At 44.3% G+C, this 16,422-nt stretch overlaps 1 protein-coding gene across 4 annotated transcripts in view; it reads left to right on the top strand.

Annotated features, from left to right (window-relative positions):
• Positions 1 to 16,422, top strand: part of PIK3R5 (phosphoinositide-3-kinase regulatory subunit 5) — a 74,484-nt gene that overhangs the window by 29,896 nt on the left and 28,166 nt on the right. Inside the window, exon 1 of one of the 4 annotated variants that reach the window (XM_027517838.1) lies at positions 15,840 to 15,934. The exons of the other annotated variants lie outside the window; for them this stretch is intronic. The gene's annotated coding sequence lies outside the window, so the exon portion shown is untranslated. Of the gene's footprint in view, positions 1 to 15,839; positions 15,935 to 16,422 lie in introns of those variants that run through there. 4 annotated transcript variants of the gene reach the window in all.

Genomic DNA, 16,422 nt, shown 5'->3' with positions numbered 1-16,422 from the left:
AACCATCTCATCCTCTGTCATCCCCTTCTCCTCCTGCCCCCAATCCCTCCTAGAATCAGAGTCTTTTCCAATGAGTCAACTCTTCGCATGAGGTGGCCAAAGTACTGGAGTTTCAGCTTTAGCATCATTTCTTCCAAAGAAATCCCAGGGCTGATCTCCTTCAGAATGGACTGGTTGGATCTCCTTGCAGTCCAAGGGACTCTCAAGAGTCTTCTCCAACACCACAGTTCAAAAGCATCAATTCTTCGGCGCTCAGCCTTCTTCACAGTCCAACTCTCACATCCATACATGACCACAGGAAAAACTATAGCCTTGACTAGACGGACCTTTGTTGACAAAGTAATGTCTCTGCTTTTGAATATGCTGTCTAGGTTCGTCATAACTTTCCTTCCAAGGAGCAAGCATCTTTTAACTTCATGGCTGCAGTCACCATCTGCAGTGATTTTGGAGCCCCAGAAAATAAAGTCTGACACTGTTTCCACTGTTTCCCCATCTATTTCCCATGAAGTGGTGGGACCGGATGCCATGATCTTCGTTTTCTGAATGTTGAGCTTTAAGCCAACTTTTTCACTCTCCACTTTCACTTTCATCAAGAGGCTTTTTAGTTCCTCTTCACTTTCTGCCATAAGGGTGGTGTCCTCTGCATATCTGAGGTTATTGATATTTCTCCCGGCAATCTTGATTCCAGCTTGTGTTTCTTCCAGTCCAGCATTTCTCCTGATGTACTCTGCATATAAGTTAAATAAGCAGGGTGACAATATACAGCCTTGATGCACTCCTTTTCCTCTTTGGAACCAGTCTGTTGTTCCATGTCCAGTTCTAACTGTTGCTTCCTGACCTGCATACAGATTTCTCAAGAGGCAGGTCAGGTGGTCTGGTATTCCCACCTCTTGAAGAATTTTCCACAGTTTATTGTGATCCACACAGTCAAAGGCTTTGGCATAGTCAATAAAGCAGAAATAGATGTTTTTCTGGAACTCTCTTGCTTTTTCCATGATCCAGCCAAGTTGTTAACAGTGGACAATTATCAATAGGCCTGTGGTCATACCCCAGTAAGCATAATAGAATGTATGATTCTATTCAATTACACAGATAATTGGGGTATTCTTTTAGCTACAGAGAGCCCTGGGGCTCTTCCTTCCCGGGGCCTGGTTTTCCAGTTGGCATGTCGTTTCCATAGATACTGGACAAATAGCTCAAAGTCCATAGTGTGGCCCAAGATGGAGTCCTGCTTTCAAGATAGAGCCTGTTCTGTTTCCTCCTTCACAGGTAGCTGGTCAGGCTAAGAAAGCTTTCAAGATTTATTCCAGACACATATATAGTGTGAGTCTTAAAATATTTTTATTGAGGTACTTTTAAAAAAATGTTATTTATTTATTTATTTGGTTGTGCCGGCACACGGGAGCTTTGATCTCTGTTTCGGCATGCGCGATCTTTAGTTGTGGCATGCGAACTCTTCTTTGCAGCATGTGGGATCTAGTTCCCTGATCAGGGCTGGAACCCAGGGCCCCTGCATTGGGAGCTCGGAGTCTTAAGCCACCGGACCACCAGAAAAGTCCCTGGGGTTTGGTTTACCGTATAGTGAAATGTCCAAGTTTTATTGTACAGTTTGATGGGTTACAGCAGATGCATACACCCATGTAACCTGTACTTCTATCAAGATACAGAATATTTCCATCATCCCAGAAAGTTTTCTCATGCCCATTCCTGGTCATCTCTCCTTATTAAGCCTTCCAGGGACAACTACTGTTTTGATTTATTTCACTACAGATTAGTTTTGCCTGTTCTAAAACTTAAATGGAACCATAGAATATCTGTTTTGTGTGTGTCCAGACTATTTGCACAACACATTTTTGTTATTCATCCATGTTACACACATTCGTAATTTGCTCTTTTTAATTCCTTCCATCACCAAGTAGTCATGGATTATAGAAATATATCAAATAATTGGTTTATCCATTCTCTTACTGGTGGATCTGGTTGTTTTCAGTTTGAGGCTATTATGATTTATCTATATTTTTTAGATAAAGAGTTTTTGTTCAATTATTTAGTACTCTTTCATTCATTTATTTGGCTGTGTTGAGTCTTAGTTGTGTCACGTGGAGCCTTTTGTTGCGAGGCACAGATTCTCTTACTTGTGGTGCCCAGGTTCAGTAGTTGTGGTGCACAGGCTTAGTTGCTCCATGGCATGTGGGCTTTTCCTGGACTGGGGATTGAACCCATGTCTCCTGCATTGGCAGGCAGATTCTTTACCACTGAGCCACCAGGGAAGCCCAGAAATCCACTGTCTTTTGAATTATTTTTTCTTCTCAGAGAAGATGTTATTTCTCTCTTGCCACTTTTAAAATTTTTCTTTTCTCTTTAGTTTTTCAAAGTTTGATTGTGTTGGGTCTTGGTGCGTATTTCTTGGCTCCGTTTTGTTTGGGATTCACACAATTTTTTCAATCTGTTGTTTTATGTATTTTGCCAAATTTGCCAAGTTTTCAGCCGTTATTTCTTGGCGTACTTTTTTAGCTCTGTCCTCTACCACTGGGACTCAGATGATAAGAATGTTAGAGCTGTTTGTATAGCCACATTTCCTTAAGGCTCTGTCCATTTTTCATTTGATTTTCTCTCTATTGTTCAGATCAGATAATGTTATTGTTCTGTATTTAAGTTCATTGGTTCTTTTCTTTGTCCCCTCCATTCTGATGTTGAACTCATCCACTGAGCTTTTTTTATTTCAGTTATTATATATTTTCAGTTCCATTTGGTACTTAATTTACCTCATATTTCTTTGCTGAGACTTTTCTAGTTTTCATGTGTTTATAATCATTCACGGAAGCATTTTAAATGATTATTGCTTTAAAATCTTTTTCAGGTATTTTTAATGTCTGTCATTTTGGGGTTGGCATCTACTGATTGCCTTTTCTTATTCATTTAGGATCTTCCTTATTCTTGATGTGACTTGTTACTTTCTGTCGCAATCTGGACATTTGGGGTATTTTTTTATAAGAGTTATAAGATGCTGGATCTTATTTAAACCTCTTATTTAAATCTGCTTTGTTGACTTTCTCTCCAACATGTTCCTGAAAGGGAAAGTGGGGCAGGGCTGGGGGCTGGGGTGAAAGAACCACCCTTTTACTGCCAGGTGAGGGTATAAATCTGGGAGAAGGAAATGGCAACCCACTCCAATGTTCTTGCCTGGAGAATCCCAGGGACAGGGGGAGCCTGGTGGGCTGCCGTCTATGGGGTCGCACAGAGTCGGACACGACTGAAGTGACTTAGCAGAGGGTATAAATCTAGGTTCCATGCTTAGCTTCCATTGACATTGAGAAGGTGCGTCCGTATTACCACTGGCTGCTGCTGCTGCTGCTAAGTCACTTCAGTCATGTCCAACCCTGTGCGACCCTATGAACAGCAGCCCACCAGGCTCCTCTGTCCACAGGATTCTCTAGGCAAGAATACTGGAGTGGGTTGCCATTTCCTTCTCCACTGGGTGGAGTGGGAATTCTGGCTTCACAAATAGGCCTCCACTGATACCTCCCTTGCTGGGAGGGGCAAGGGTGCATCATAGCTCCGTGCTTGCTTAGTCACTTCAGTCATGTCCCACTCTCTGTGACTCCATTGTCCATGGGGTTCTCCAGGCAAGAATACTGGAGTGGGTTGCCATTTCCTTCTCCATCGTAGCTCCACTGATACCAAATGGGTTTCCCAGGTGGCGCTAGTGGTAAAGACCTTACCCACCAGTGCAGGAGACCTAAGAGACACAGGTTCAATCCCTGGATTGGGAAGATCCCCTGGAGAAGGGCATGGCAAAGCCACTCCAGTATTCTTCCCTGGAGAATCAGGGGAGTCTAGCAGGCTACAGTCCATGCAGTCAGAAAGAGTCAGACACAGTTGAAGTGACTGAGCACATTGATACCTGGGGTGGAGGAAATGACCTCATTGCCGCTGGGTAGTAGTGAATGCCCTGACTCCTTCACTAGGCTTCCTCTGACACCACCACAGAGTGGGAGGAGGCACTCTTACTGTCTGTTGGGGCTGGAAATCCAGGCTTCCCAGTGGTCTCCACTGAGAAGTGAAGGTGGAGGGGGCTTATTACTACCAGTGTCGATACAAGACCTGGCTCCCTACTTGGCTTTCTCAGACACCACCTGTGGTTGGGGAGGGGTTGGGGTACCTCATGACAGTCTGGCCAGAACTAACAAATCATATTCTGGTAGCTCAGTTGATAAAGAATCCGCCTGCTAATGCAGGAGACCCAGGTTCAATCCCTGGGTTTGGAAGATCCCCTGGAAAAGAAAATGGCAACCCACTCCAGTCTTCTTGCCTGGAAAGTCCTTTGTACAGAGAAGCCTGGCGGGCTCAGTCCACGGGGTCGCAAGAGTCGGACATAACTTAGCAACTAAACCACCACCACCATTCATGAATGGAATAGAGAGAAGGAGAGAGACTTTTCATATCTAATTGGGCAAAAATTGAAAGAGCATAAAAAGGAGGCTGAAGAAGATGGGCATGCTGGTGACTGAGAGCAATCACCTGCTGGTGATTAATGGAGAGAAGATTGGTGGTAAGTGGTCTTCATCCTGAGAGGGAAAAAAAGATGTTCAAGGGATGAGATAATGAATTAGACAATCTGTCTCAAATTTATTTCAATGGCAGAGGATCTGGAGGTCTCAGTGTTCCCTAAAATCTTCTCTGCCCAAAACTATGAAATATTCGTGTCTGTTTTACAAACTGGAAATGGTTTTGCAGAAAGTGAGCAGCTGTAATGAATGCAATTTGTCACAACCACAGTCTTTTTCCACATCCAAAAAAAATCAGAAATCTGCCAGTATATGTGTAATTGGCCTTTCTGGAGTTTCTACATTTGCATTCATTTGCTGTTTTATTACTCCGTGAGCGTTTGCTGGCAAACAAGACAGGCTCTGAATTTGAAAGGCGGCAGGATTAAACAGGGCCTTCCCACGTGGTGCTAGTGATAAAGAATCCACCTGCATTAGCAGGAGATGTAATGAGATGTGGGTTTGATCCCTGGTTTGGGAAGACGGCATGGCAGGAGGGCATGGCAACCCACTTCAGTGTTTTTCTGTGGAGAATCCCATGGACAGAGAAGCCTGGTGGGCTACAGTCCATAGGGTCACAAAGAGTCGGACATAAACGGAAGCAACTAGCACACACACGGGATTAAACAGTCTCCAAGGCCAGGTGCCCACGGTTTAGCCCAGGAATCCATAGAATTTGGTTGCTGCCTGGGGTCTATGCCTTGGTACATTCTTATAGTCTGTCTTTGGTTCCCCATCTTGGCAGTAATTTCTGTTTACCCATCTCCAGCTCCTTTATGTATACAGAGAAGCTAAATTGCCTAGATCATGCCAAGACAAGACATGCCTCACTTACCAGGGAGAGAAAGCTCTGTCTCCTCACTTGTAAAATGGGAAAATGGGGGAAACAGTGTATCTACCTCATACGGATTCAGTGAATTAATTTATTGAAAACACCTAGACAGTGCCTGGCACATAGTAAGCCCTCAGTTAGCATTAACTGCTGTTATAAGTATTACATACAAAGGCAATATAATGCATCTTACTGTTTTTCAGTATTCTTCCAGATGATTACTTGGGTAGAAGGGAGTCAGATGGACCTGGGTTCAAATTCTGCCTAAACTGCTTGCAGTTGTATGATCTTGGGAAGGTCATTTAGCTACCAGGGACTGCATTTGCCTCCTCCTTGTATGTTCAGAGTTTTATGAGGTTATTCAGAGTAAATGAGCTCAAGGCTTCAAGCCCTAAGCACAGGAGTCAGTGCTGCAACCTGTTAGCATCTTTCTTCTTCTCTCCTCCATTCTTCATCCCATCTCTTCTTGGTCTGAACCACAACTTGGTCTTCCTGGGAATCCTTGTGCCCTTTCCTTGGTAAAGAAGAGTGTGAGCTAAGGTGGGAAGTAGGCAAAGGCTTATCTCTGCCCTCTTGGCTCCTTTTGGCACACTTCCCCTACATCCGCCCCCTGCCCTCCCATGCCACCACCACCTACCTTTTCACACATCCTCGCTCTCCCGGCCCTAGAGCCGTTCTGCTGCCCACTGTCCACCGTCACTGCCGTCACAGACCCATCTGTTGGCTAAATGTCCCTCCAGGAATCTTACGTTCTTGAAAAATAAGCGAGTACAGAGGAAGTGAGCCACCACCCTAACCCAGGGAGAATGAATCACTGACAATGAGGATTTAGGCAATTTTTGTGCAAGATGGCTTCCAGGGAAGCCTCATATGATAACACCGAGGTAAAACCATGTACCCAGCTCTTTGGGTGTCTAGAACACAGTGGAGATAACTTCCTGCAAACACGGTGTAGGCGATGGCGTGGGCTCTGGAGTACAGCCAAGGTGGGCTGTGCTTACAGCTCAGGCTATAAGAACGATGACCACGGGAATTTGTCCAAGTAAACGGCTCACCCTCCCTGAGCTGCAGGAATTGTACATAACTGTGAGTATGCCGTGGGGTGACTGTGATCATTAAACTAGACTGTCACAGGGGAGTACCAAGCCTGGGACCTGACATGGAACAGCCACTCAGTGGTAGGCAGTCTGTCCTCTTTCCTTCTCTCCTGTTCTCTAGGCTGAAACTGATAGACAATTGATGTTCCTATCTAATATCACAAAGATGTTGGTTAATTTATCTAATACCACAAAAATATCGATTAATTCTTTTTTTCTCACTGTTTTTAAAAATTGCAGTAAAATACTTATGACATAAACTTTACCACTGTAACTATTTTTAAGCGTATGGTTTCGTAGTGTTTTTTCACATTGCTGTGCAACTGACCTACAGAACTCTTTTCATCTTGTAAAACTAAAACTCTATACCCATGAAATAACCCCCGCCCCTTTTCCTGAACACCTGGAAACCACCATTGAACTTTCTGTCTCTACAAATTTGACTACTCTAGAGACTCATAGAAGTGGAACCATACAGCGTTTTTTTGTGACTGGCTTATTTCACTTGGCGTGATGTCCTCAAGATTCTTCCTCGATGGAGCACGTGACAGAGCTTCCTTCCTTTTTAAGGCTGAATACTATCCCATTGTATGTGCGGACCACGTCTGATATCCATTAGTCTGTCCGTGGACACATGGATGGCTTCTACATTTGGCTATTGTGAATACTGCTTCAGTGGACATGGGTGTCCAATAATATGTTCCGGTCTCTGCTTTCGGTTCTCTGGGGTATATGCCAAGAAGTGGAATTGCTGGATCATGTGGTAATTCTATTCTTGATTTTTTGAGGAATCAGCGTGCCATTTTCTATAGTGGCTGTCCCATTTTACTTTCCCACCAGCAGTGCACAAGGGTTCCAATTGCTCCACACCCCCACTAACACTTATTTTTGTTTTTCATAATGACTATGCTAATGGGTGTGCAGTGGTACCTCATTGTGGTTTTGATGTGGATTTCCCTAGTGATTAGTGATGTTGAGCATCTTTTCATGTGCTTATTGGCCAATTGTGTATCTTTGGAGAAATGTTTATTCAAGACCTCTGACCATTTTTAATTGGGTTTTTTGTTGTGTTGAGTTGCAAGACTTCCTTGTATATTTTGGATATCACCTCCTTGTTAGACATAAACGATTCGCAAATATCCTGTCCCTCTCTGTAGGCTGCCTTTTTACTCTGTTGATTTTTCCCTCTGATGCAAGAGTTTTATATTTTAATGTAGTCAAGTTTATCTATTTTTCCCTTTTATTGCCGGTGCTTTGGTGTCTTTTCCAAGAACTCATTGACAAAGCTAATGTGATGAAGTGTTCCTCCTGTTTTATTCTGAGTTTTGCAGTTTAAACTCTTTACGTTTCATTCTCTGATTCATTTTGAATTAATTCTTTATGATACTGAATTTTCCTGTCTACCGAAAGGTTATGCATTTCTGTTTATTTGCCTTCCTTTGTGTTCCTCAAAAGTTTTACTTCACTGAATTCCTGCAGATTTTAAAAGCTTATTTTCTCTTATTTTATTCTTTTTGTTGCTGTGTAGGTGGGTCTCTTTCCAACACCATTTCTGTTTTTTGTGTGTCTGAATGATACTAACTTCTACTTTAATTTGTATGCAGCCACCTTATCTGATTCTCTTATTTGTGGTAGCCATTTTTCATTTCATTATTTTGGCTTTCTATAAACAATTTGAGGGTGAAGAAGTATACATTATGCCAGTCCTATAGTTGGCAAAGCTGTAATTCATAGTAAGCCTCCATGAATGACACATGACACATACAGCCTCAGAAAGTTCCTCACCCACACACTCTTCCTGGAGTTACTCGAAATACCGTGGCTGAGCAACAAATGAATTAAAATTAAGAACTCGTAGATAAGGATAAGTGAAGTAAGTGCAGTCGTTCAGTCGTGTCCGACTCTTTGTGACCCCATGGACAGTAACCTGCACCAGGCTCCTCCGTCCATGGGATTTTCTAGACAAGAGTACTGGAGTGGGTTGCCATTTCCTTCTCCAGGGAATCTTCCCGACCATGGTACAAAACAAAACAGCAAGCAATGAAATAAACTGAACTTAAAGCCGCTGTTCAGGAAAAAAAAAACTATAATTATCGTAGTTATTATGTTTACTATAAATTTCAAAAATAATTATTTCAGGAATTGTGATGTGTGAAAATTTCTAACACAAATCTGGATTCTTATTTTAAGAGAAAACAATATTACAATAGTCAGATTAAGAGAGGAGCTAAAATCGCAAGATTCAAAAATAAATTTTAAAAATATATAGGAATTCTAGACCTAGATCCTTGCTAAGAAATTTAAAAATCTGACTAAGATGAATGATACCGTCCGAAAATTTAAATTTGCAAAATTGACCCAGGAGTAGTTGAATATCTACACAGCCCCAAAACTCTGGAATAAATTTGAAAAAGAATTCTAAAATTAACCTTGAGGAGAGGAGCAGAGGTCACTCACTGCAGCACAATAGTGTCTGATTCTCACTCAATCCGGAGGGTTGCATGACTGTCCTGAGGTTCTGGACTCAGATTCTAGTTATAGATTCACCACTTTCTTTAAAATTTTATTGATGAATAGTTGATTTACAATGTTGTATTAATTTCTGCTGAACAGCAAAATGATTCAGTTATATATATACACATATATGTATATAAATTCCTTTTTATATTCCTTTCCATTATGGCTTATCACAGAATATTGAATATAGTTCCCTGTGCTCTACAGTAGGACCTTCTTGTTTATCTAGGCTCTATATAATAGTTTGCATCTACTGATCCCAAACTCCCACTCCATCCCTCCCCTACTCCACTTTGCCTTGGCAACCACAAATCTATTGTCTATGTCTGTGAGTCTGTTTCTGTTTCATTGATAAGTTCATCTGTGTCATAGTTTAGAGTCCACATATAAGTGAGATACCATATGGCATTGATTTGTCTTTCTCTTTCTGACTTTCTTCACTTAGTATGATAATCTACAGTTCCATCCAAGTTGCTGCAAATGGCATGATTTCATTCTTTTTTGTGACTGAGCAGTATCCCGTTGTATATATGTACCACATCTTCTTTATCCATTCATCTGTAGATGGACATTTAGGTTGCTTCCATGTCTTGGCTATTGTGAACAGCTCTGCTATGAATGTAGGGGGTACATGCATCCTTTCCAGTTATAGTTTTGTCTGGATATATGCCCACGAGAGGGATTGCTGGATCATATGAGATTTGCCACTCTCTAATCTGAGCAAGTCCTTCATTGCTCAGAGCCCCCATTTTCTTGTCTGTAGAATGGGAGAGTTGCACTAGATGGTCTATAAGGGGCCTTTCTAGTCTCATGGTCTAGTGTATGATGCATGTGTGTGGTGGGGATGTGGGGATGAGTGTATTTGTAAAATAGAAAATGTTACTGTACATCAGAGTCATCCAGGGAGTGTTTTCTTAGCCTGACCTCAAAGCCACCTAGAGTTGAAATGTGTATACTGAGAAAGCACCCTGATAGCTAATTGAACACATTTATTGAATGTATATTATGTACCAGGCACTGTTCTAAATATTTTTCATTTATTAACCCATTATGTACAACCTTGAGCTCTCCCAGACACTAACAACAGTGTTCCTTTAGGGGACACCAAATTGATGATAGAAACAAATGCGTCAACATTTTATGGTAACATTTGGTCATAGTGTTATCAAGATATTCCAGAATATATTGATGTTGTTGTTCAGTTGCTAAGTAGTGTCTGACTATGACTCCGCAGACTACAGCACGCCAGGCTCCTTTGTTCTCCGCTATCAAATTCACACCCACTGAGTTGGTGGTACTATCTAACTATCTCATCCTCTGTCGCCCCCCTTTCCTCCTGCCCTTAATCTTTCCCAACATCAGGGTCTTTCCCATGAATTAGCTCTTCACATCAGATGGCCAAAGTATTGGAGCTTCAGCTTCAGCCTTGTATTAACTATTAAATACTAATTTTTCCTAATTGCCATCAAAATGAAAATACGGTTTAAGCATTCTTCCAGAAAGGCCTCAGAGACCCTCTAAAAACCCTAGAGATTCTCAACTCCAGTTTAGGAACATGGGGTTAGGGGATTTTGAGGCAGCCAGTTCTGCACTGGTCCACCCACAAGTAATTAGGACCTGTGACTGTTCATTAAATCTAATCAAGTTCATGAAGGGCAGTGAAGCTTTGCATACACACTTGGAAAGATATATAAAGGTTATGTAAAGCCTAGGTAACTATTAAAGCATTGTATAGACCCAGGTATACCCTTCACCAGGGCTTCCCAGATGGCTCAGTGGTAAAGAATCCTCCTGCCAAGGAGACGTGGGTTTGATCCCTAGGTCAAGAAGGTCCCCTGGAGAAGGAAATGGCAACCCACTCCAGTATTCTTGCCTGGGAAATCTCATGGACAGAGGAGCCTGGCGAGCTACAGTCCATGGGCTCGTAAAGAGTCAGACACAATTTATCGAATAAACAACAACTGCAACAACATACTCTTCACCAAGCTTCCCTTAACGTTAGCAGTTTATATGACGTGGTGCAATTATCCAAACCAGGAAATGATAGTGATCCACATCCGTACTTGAATTCTAGCCAGTGTCCCCTAACATCCCCTTTCAGTTCCAGAATCTAGTCCAGGACCCCACATCACATTTAGTTTTTGTGTCTCCTTAGTCTCCTCCTGTCTGTGACAATTACGAAGTCTTCCCTTATATTTTATGACCTTGACTCTTTGGTAAATTATATTGTGGAATTTGTCTGCATTCAGTTCTTTTGTTTTGTTTGTTTGTTTTGGCCACACTCTGAGGCATGTGAGATCTTACTACCCCATCAGGGCTCGAACCTGTGCCCCCTGCCTTGGAAGTGCAGACCCTTAACCACTGAACCGCCAGGGAAGTCCCTACGTTTGGTTTTGAATGGTTACTCATGATTTGGTTTGTGTGGTTGGGAATTTTTGGCAAGAATCCCACAGAAGTGATGTTGTGTCTCTTGTAGTGACTTGAATCAGGATATGGGAGGATACGTGATGTTGACACGTGTTATTATTGGTGATATTAAATTTAGTCATGAAGTTAAAGCAGGGCTGGATTTCTCTACTGTGACATTATTTTTTCTTGTAATTGATCAGTTTATTGGGGAAAATACTCAAAAACTATGCACATATCTTGTTTTCTCTCAGATTTTCACTCACAGATTTTAGTATCTGTTGGTGGATCTTGCCTGTAATAATTAGAACTGTGGTGTTGGTGTAATGGTCATTTTGTATTTTTCTCATTCCTGTCACATTTATTAACTAGAATTCTTTTGTGAAGAAGACCTGTACTTTCTCTTCCATTTATTGATTTTTTTACTTTATACTTTATGACATTAGTGTAGACTTATGGGTATTTATTTCATCCTGTGAATTATTATCCAACACTTTCATTATTTAGTTGTTCAGACTATCCTGGCTTTGACCATTGGAAGCTCCTGTAAATTGGCTCCTGTGCCTTTTAACATTCCCCATCAGTGGCTCAGTGGTAAAGAATCTGCCTGCCAATGCAGGAGCCACAGGAGATACAAGTTAGATCCCTGGGTCAGGAAGATACCCTGGAGGGAGAAATAGCAACCCACTCCAGTATTCTTGCCTAGAAAATCCCATGGAGAGAGGAGCCTGGTGGGCTGCGGTCCATGGGGTCACAAAGAGTCAGACACAACTGAGCATGCACACATCTTTTTCTAAATATTGGTTTATTTTCTGGTTCTACAAGATGTACCAAGCCTCCAGATTTATCTTCTGTATTTCCTGCCCCAATCCTAAAATCAGCTGTTTGTCTAGGAAGCCTTGGTTCCTTTGATTGGAAAATGATATTTAGAAACCAAAGTCTGGGTGCTGGGGGTGCTTATCATTACTGGGAAGTCATTGTTTCTAGGCTCTCTCAACAGTCAGAGCTAGAAAATATAGGTACGCATATTAATTCATAGTCCACACAAATGATTTTTTCACTTCTATATGTGTCCATCTGTTGTTGTTGCTCTAATACTTTGGCCACCTGATGTGAAGAGCCAACTCATTGGAAAAGACCCACATGCTGGGAAAGATGGAGGGGAGGAGGAGAAGGGGATGACAGAGGACGAGATGGTTGGATGGCATCACTGACTGAATGGACATGAGTTTGAGCAAGCTCTGGGAGATGGTCAAGGACAGAGAAGCTTGGCATGCTGCAGTCCATGGGGTCGCAAAGAGTCAGACACGACTGAGCAACTGAACAGATACATATCTTTCTGAGTAGACATTAAAACCCATGAGTTGATACTGATTTCTCCAATTCCAGTCCTACACCAGAAGTTGGTTCATTCTAGACTTATCCCTTTCCTTGTCTGTAACTTCTTTCTCTAACAGTAAGAAACTGGCTCTCGATATGTGTGATCTGTTTGCAAATTTGTTCGGTCCTAGCATACAGGTGCTAGTGGTAAAGAATCCGCCTGCAGTGCAGGAATGCAAGGGACACAGGTTTGATCCCTGGGTCGGGCATATCCCCTGGAGAAGGAAACAGCAACCCACTCCAGTATTGTTGCTTGGGAAATTCCATGGACAAAGCAGTGGGTTACAGTAGTAGGAGGTGGGCTACAGTCCATGGGGTCGTACAGAGTCAAACACGACTGAGCATACACACACCCAACATACACATGAAGGAGTTTCAGGATTTATAACCCACATCTCTATAAGAAGCAAGTTTAGTAACTAGAACGCAGTATTCATATATGGTTCTTTTTGTCTTTAGCCTTACAGTATGCAGTGGAAGTTCTGTTTTCCACTAAGTACTGTTTTCCTGTTTTACTCAGGTTAGTTTCTGTATTCCCATTCCTTACAGTGTGGTTCTACTAATCATTTAATAGTAGTTAAGGTAATTCGTTGTTTGGTTGTTTGGTTCCTACTTTTTCCCCCCACTCCTCCCCAGATCCTGGTTTGATTTCATTAAAAAATTTTTTTAAATTTATTTATGTATTTGGCTGCACAGAGTCTTAGTTGCAGCATGTGGGATCTAGTTCCCTGACCATGGGTCAGACCTGGGCCCCCTGCACTGGGAGCGCAGAGTCTTAGCCACTGGACCAGCAGGGAAGTCCTCTATTTATTTCATTTGGGATATGTAAAATATTGCTATGGTTCCAAGAGTTGAAGCCATGTATGAAGGTCTCCTCAGAGAAGAGCTCCTCCTCCTTACCCCCCATCTCATTCCGTTACCCCTTCCATCTCACCCCAGTCTCCTTGGTTTCTGGTATATCCTTCCTGTATTGGAAATGAAATTTTTACAAATTAGTTCAAAGAAGAGATTCTGCCTTATGAAGAGACATGAGGAGGAGACTGGTGATACAGAAGGGAGATGAAGCCTCAGATGACCGTAGGAAGGGGGAGAGGGAGGGGTGACCCAGGACCAAAGCAGTGGGGCCAGCCCAGCACCACAGGCCTTGGTGTTTCTCATATGTCCACCTTTGGGAGTAAGTCTTCAAAACGTGCGCCTGGAATATTCCAGAACACAAAGTTAGCAGTGTGGAGTGTTGCCAGAGCCTGGAGGCCCATACTTCCCTCTCTAGGAGATGTAGACTCCACAATTCTGCTGTTTTCCACTAAATCCCTCAAGAAAAGAACCTTTCTTCATGGCCACATGTGGGGCTGCATCAGGAAACCAGGCCGACCCTGCCCATGAGGGGAGGCGCCTCCTGTCTTGCATCGTGGGGTCATGTCATCATGAGAAGAGGTGGTTTCCCTCTGCCCTCCAGCACCTGCTCCCCACACCCCTGAGCCATCAGACCTCACTGGCCTCACTGTCCTGCTCAGGTCCCCAGTGAGGACTCATCCTTACTGGCTCAGAAGAGGAACTCAGAGGTGGAGGCAGGCCCTGTTGTTGAGTGTTTCAACACTACCCCACTGAGGGTGAAAGAGGGGGGCAATTCCCATTCCTGGCAGCAGCTGGAATTTCACAACTTGACCTCCTGGTAGTAAGGTGGCAGGGCTGAGGGCTGGGGGGTTGGTAGGGGGATGCCAAGGGAAGCCAGGCCTTGCCCACCAAGCCTTTGAGAAAAGTCATCATCCTAGGGAGGGAGAGGTACCCCCTCTTCCCCTTTCATCTCTGCCCCAAAGCCACTGGAGTTCTGCTGACAAGTCACCAAAGGCGGCTGATGACTGACTCATCAGACGGAAGTGAGCTTGCCAGAGGGCTGGGCTGTGAACCGCAGTGTGCTGGGCTAACCCCCCCAGTGCAGCCAGGATCCCCGGCCAGGCTCCCATCCCTCGGCTCCCAGGACCCAGCACCTCAGGGAGGTCCTGCCTCTGTGAAGAGCCAGGTCAAGCTCAAGATGGCCTCAGGGTACCAGGGAGACTGCCTAGTTCCTCAAGGATAAGGTCTTGATTTGTCTCTGAATGAGCAGCCAAAGACACGGAGGCCTGGAGATGGGAAAGTCGCTTGGGGCCCAGAGACAGGGAGAAGCCTGGCCCCGTGGCACTGGACGGGGTGCTGGGGAGTAGCCTTCAGCGTCCATGCGTCCACTGTCAGCAGCCCAGGACACTGCTCTGAGGATGGGGCGGCGGCAGACATGATGTCGGCTGAGGATGTGCGTTTGTGTCCTGCCTCTGCATCAGACATGCTGGGACATCGGAGGGCACTCATTCCTGCCTCCTGACACAGCCAGCTTGTCTGTTGCAGCAGGGATTGGATGGAGGGACCTTTAAACTTAGTTCACCGGGATGGCTCAGTGATAAAGAATCCACCTGCCAATGCAGGAGACACAGGTTTGATCCCAGATCAGGAAGATCCCCTGGAGGAGGGAATGGCAATCCACTCCAGTATTCTTGCCTGGAGAATCCCATAGACAGAGAAACCTGGCAGGCTACAGTCCATGGGGTCACAAAGAGTCAGACATGACTAAGCGAAGGGAAAAGGAACACACCAGGTTCTGCCTTTTCTCTGAGCGAGAGAACACCCGGGCCCCTTGAGCCATCGTGGTCATCACTCAGTCCAGCTGAGGTTGTTTGCTTCTGGGGGTCCTGGTCCTCTTCCTGGAGGAGGCAGGGCTGCGGTGGGCAGCTAATATAGACACGTGTGCTGGGAATGGAGGTCTCCTAAAGCAAGATCATGTTAGTTAACTGAGTCTACACTCGCCACGGTAGTAACAAAAAATGTTATTTTTCTCCCAGCAACTGTATCTGACTGGGCCAAGGAGCAGTCAGAGCCAGACTGTCTGGGTTGCCACCCCTAGCTGCGTGACCTTAGGCAAGTTGTTTAACCTCTCTGTGCTACAGAGTGCCCACGCTCCCTCTGGCTTCCCCACAAAGTGTCCAGTCTTTAGCCTCTTACTGCTTTGTTTCCCTTACCAGGCTGGAGGCCCTCCAGGTGAAGAATCAACAAAATAGCTCCAGTCCAGCTTTTCATCCTAGTATCCTAGATTGAACCCGTGTCTCTTGCGTCTCCCGCATTGGCAGGTGAATTCTTTACACCTAGTGCGGGGCCACTTTTAGTGCGTGGGGGTTAGTAAATCCATGGAGGAAAGAATGCATGCGCACTGCTTCCCGGGGGGCCTGCCCCCACGCCATCCCAGGGACATCGCTAAAGTGAGGTGATGCTGAGCTGCTCACAAAGGGCTTCTGTTTCCCTCGGTGTCTTGTTCCTCCCTGGCTGGGGAAGTGGGAGGATTTGCCTGCTGGGCTTCTGTGAACTGACCACTGGGTCCAGGCCAGGATGTCCTGCGTCTTTGCATGTCATTTGCATGGCTCAGCTCTGAGCTCTGTGCTTCTGCTTGTGGTTTCCGGGTCCATCCCCTGTTCCACAGAGCTGGACAACTGCTTCCTTTGCTTCCCTCTGTGACCTGGCCTGACTGGCCAACTGTGGGGTCAGCCTGGACAGGGTGAATGCAGGGAAATTCCCTAGGAAAGAGGGATCACGGAAAAGACTGTAGCAGGAACGCTTTCCT

The sequence above is a fragment of the Bos indicus x Bos taurus genome, chromosome 19, assembly GCF_003369695.1.
Source record: "Bos indicus x Bos taurus breed Angus x Brahman F1 hybrid chromosome 19, Bos_hybrid_MaternalHap_v2.0, whole genome shotgun sequence".
Classification (NCBI taxonomy): Eukaryota; Metazoa; Chordata; class Mammalia; order Artiodactyla; family Bovidae; genus Bos; species Bos indicus x Bos taurus.
This window is presented reverse-complemented; position numbering and strand designations above follow the sequence as displayed.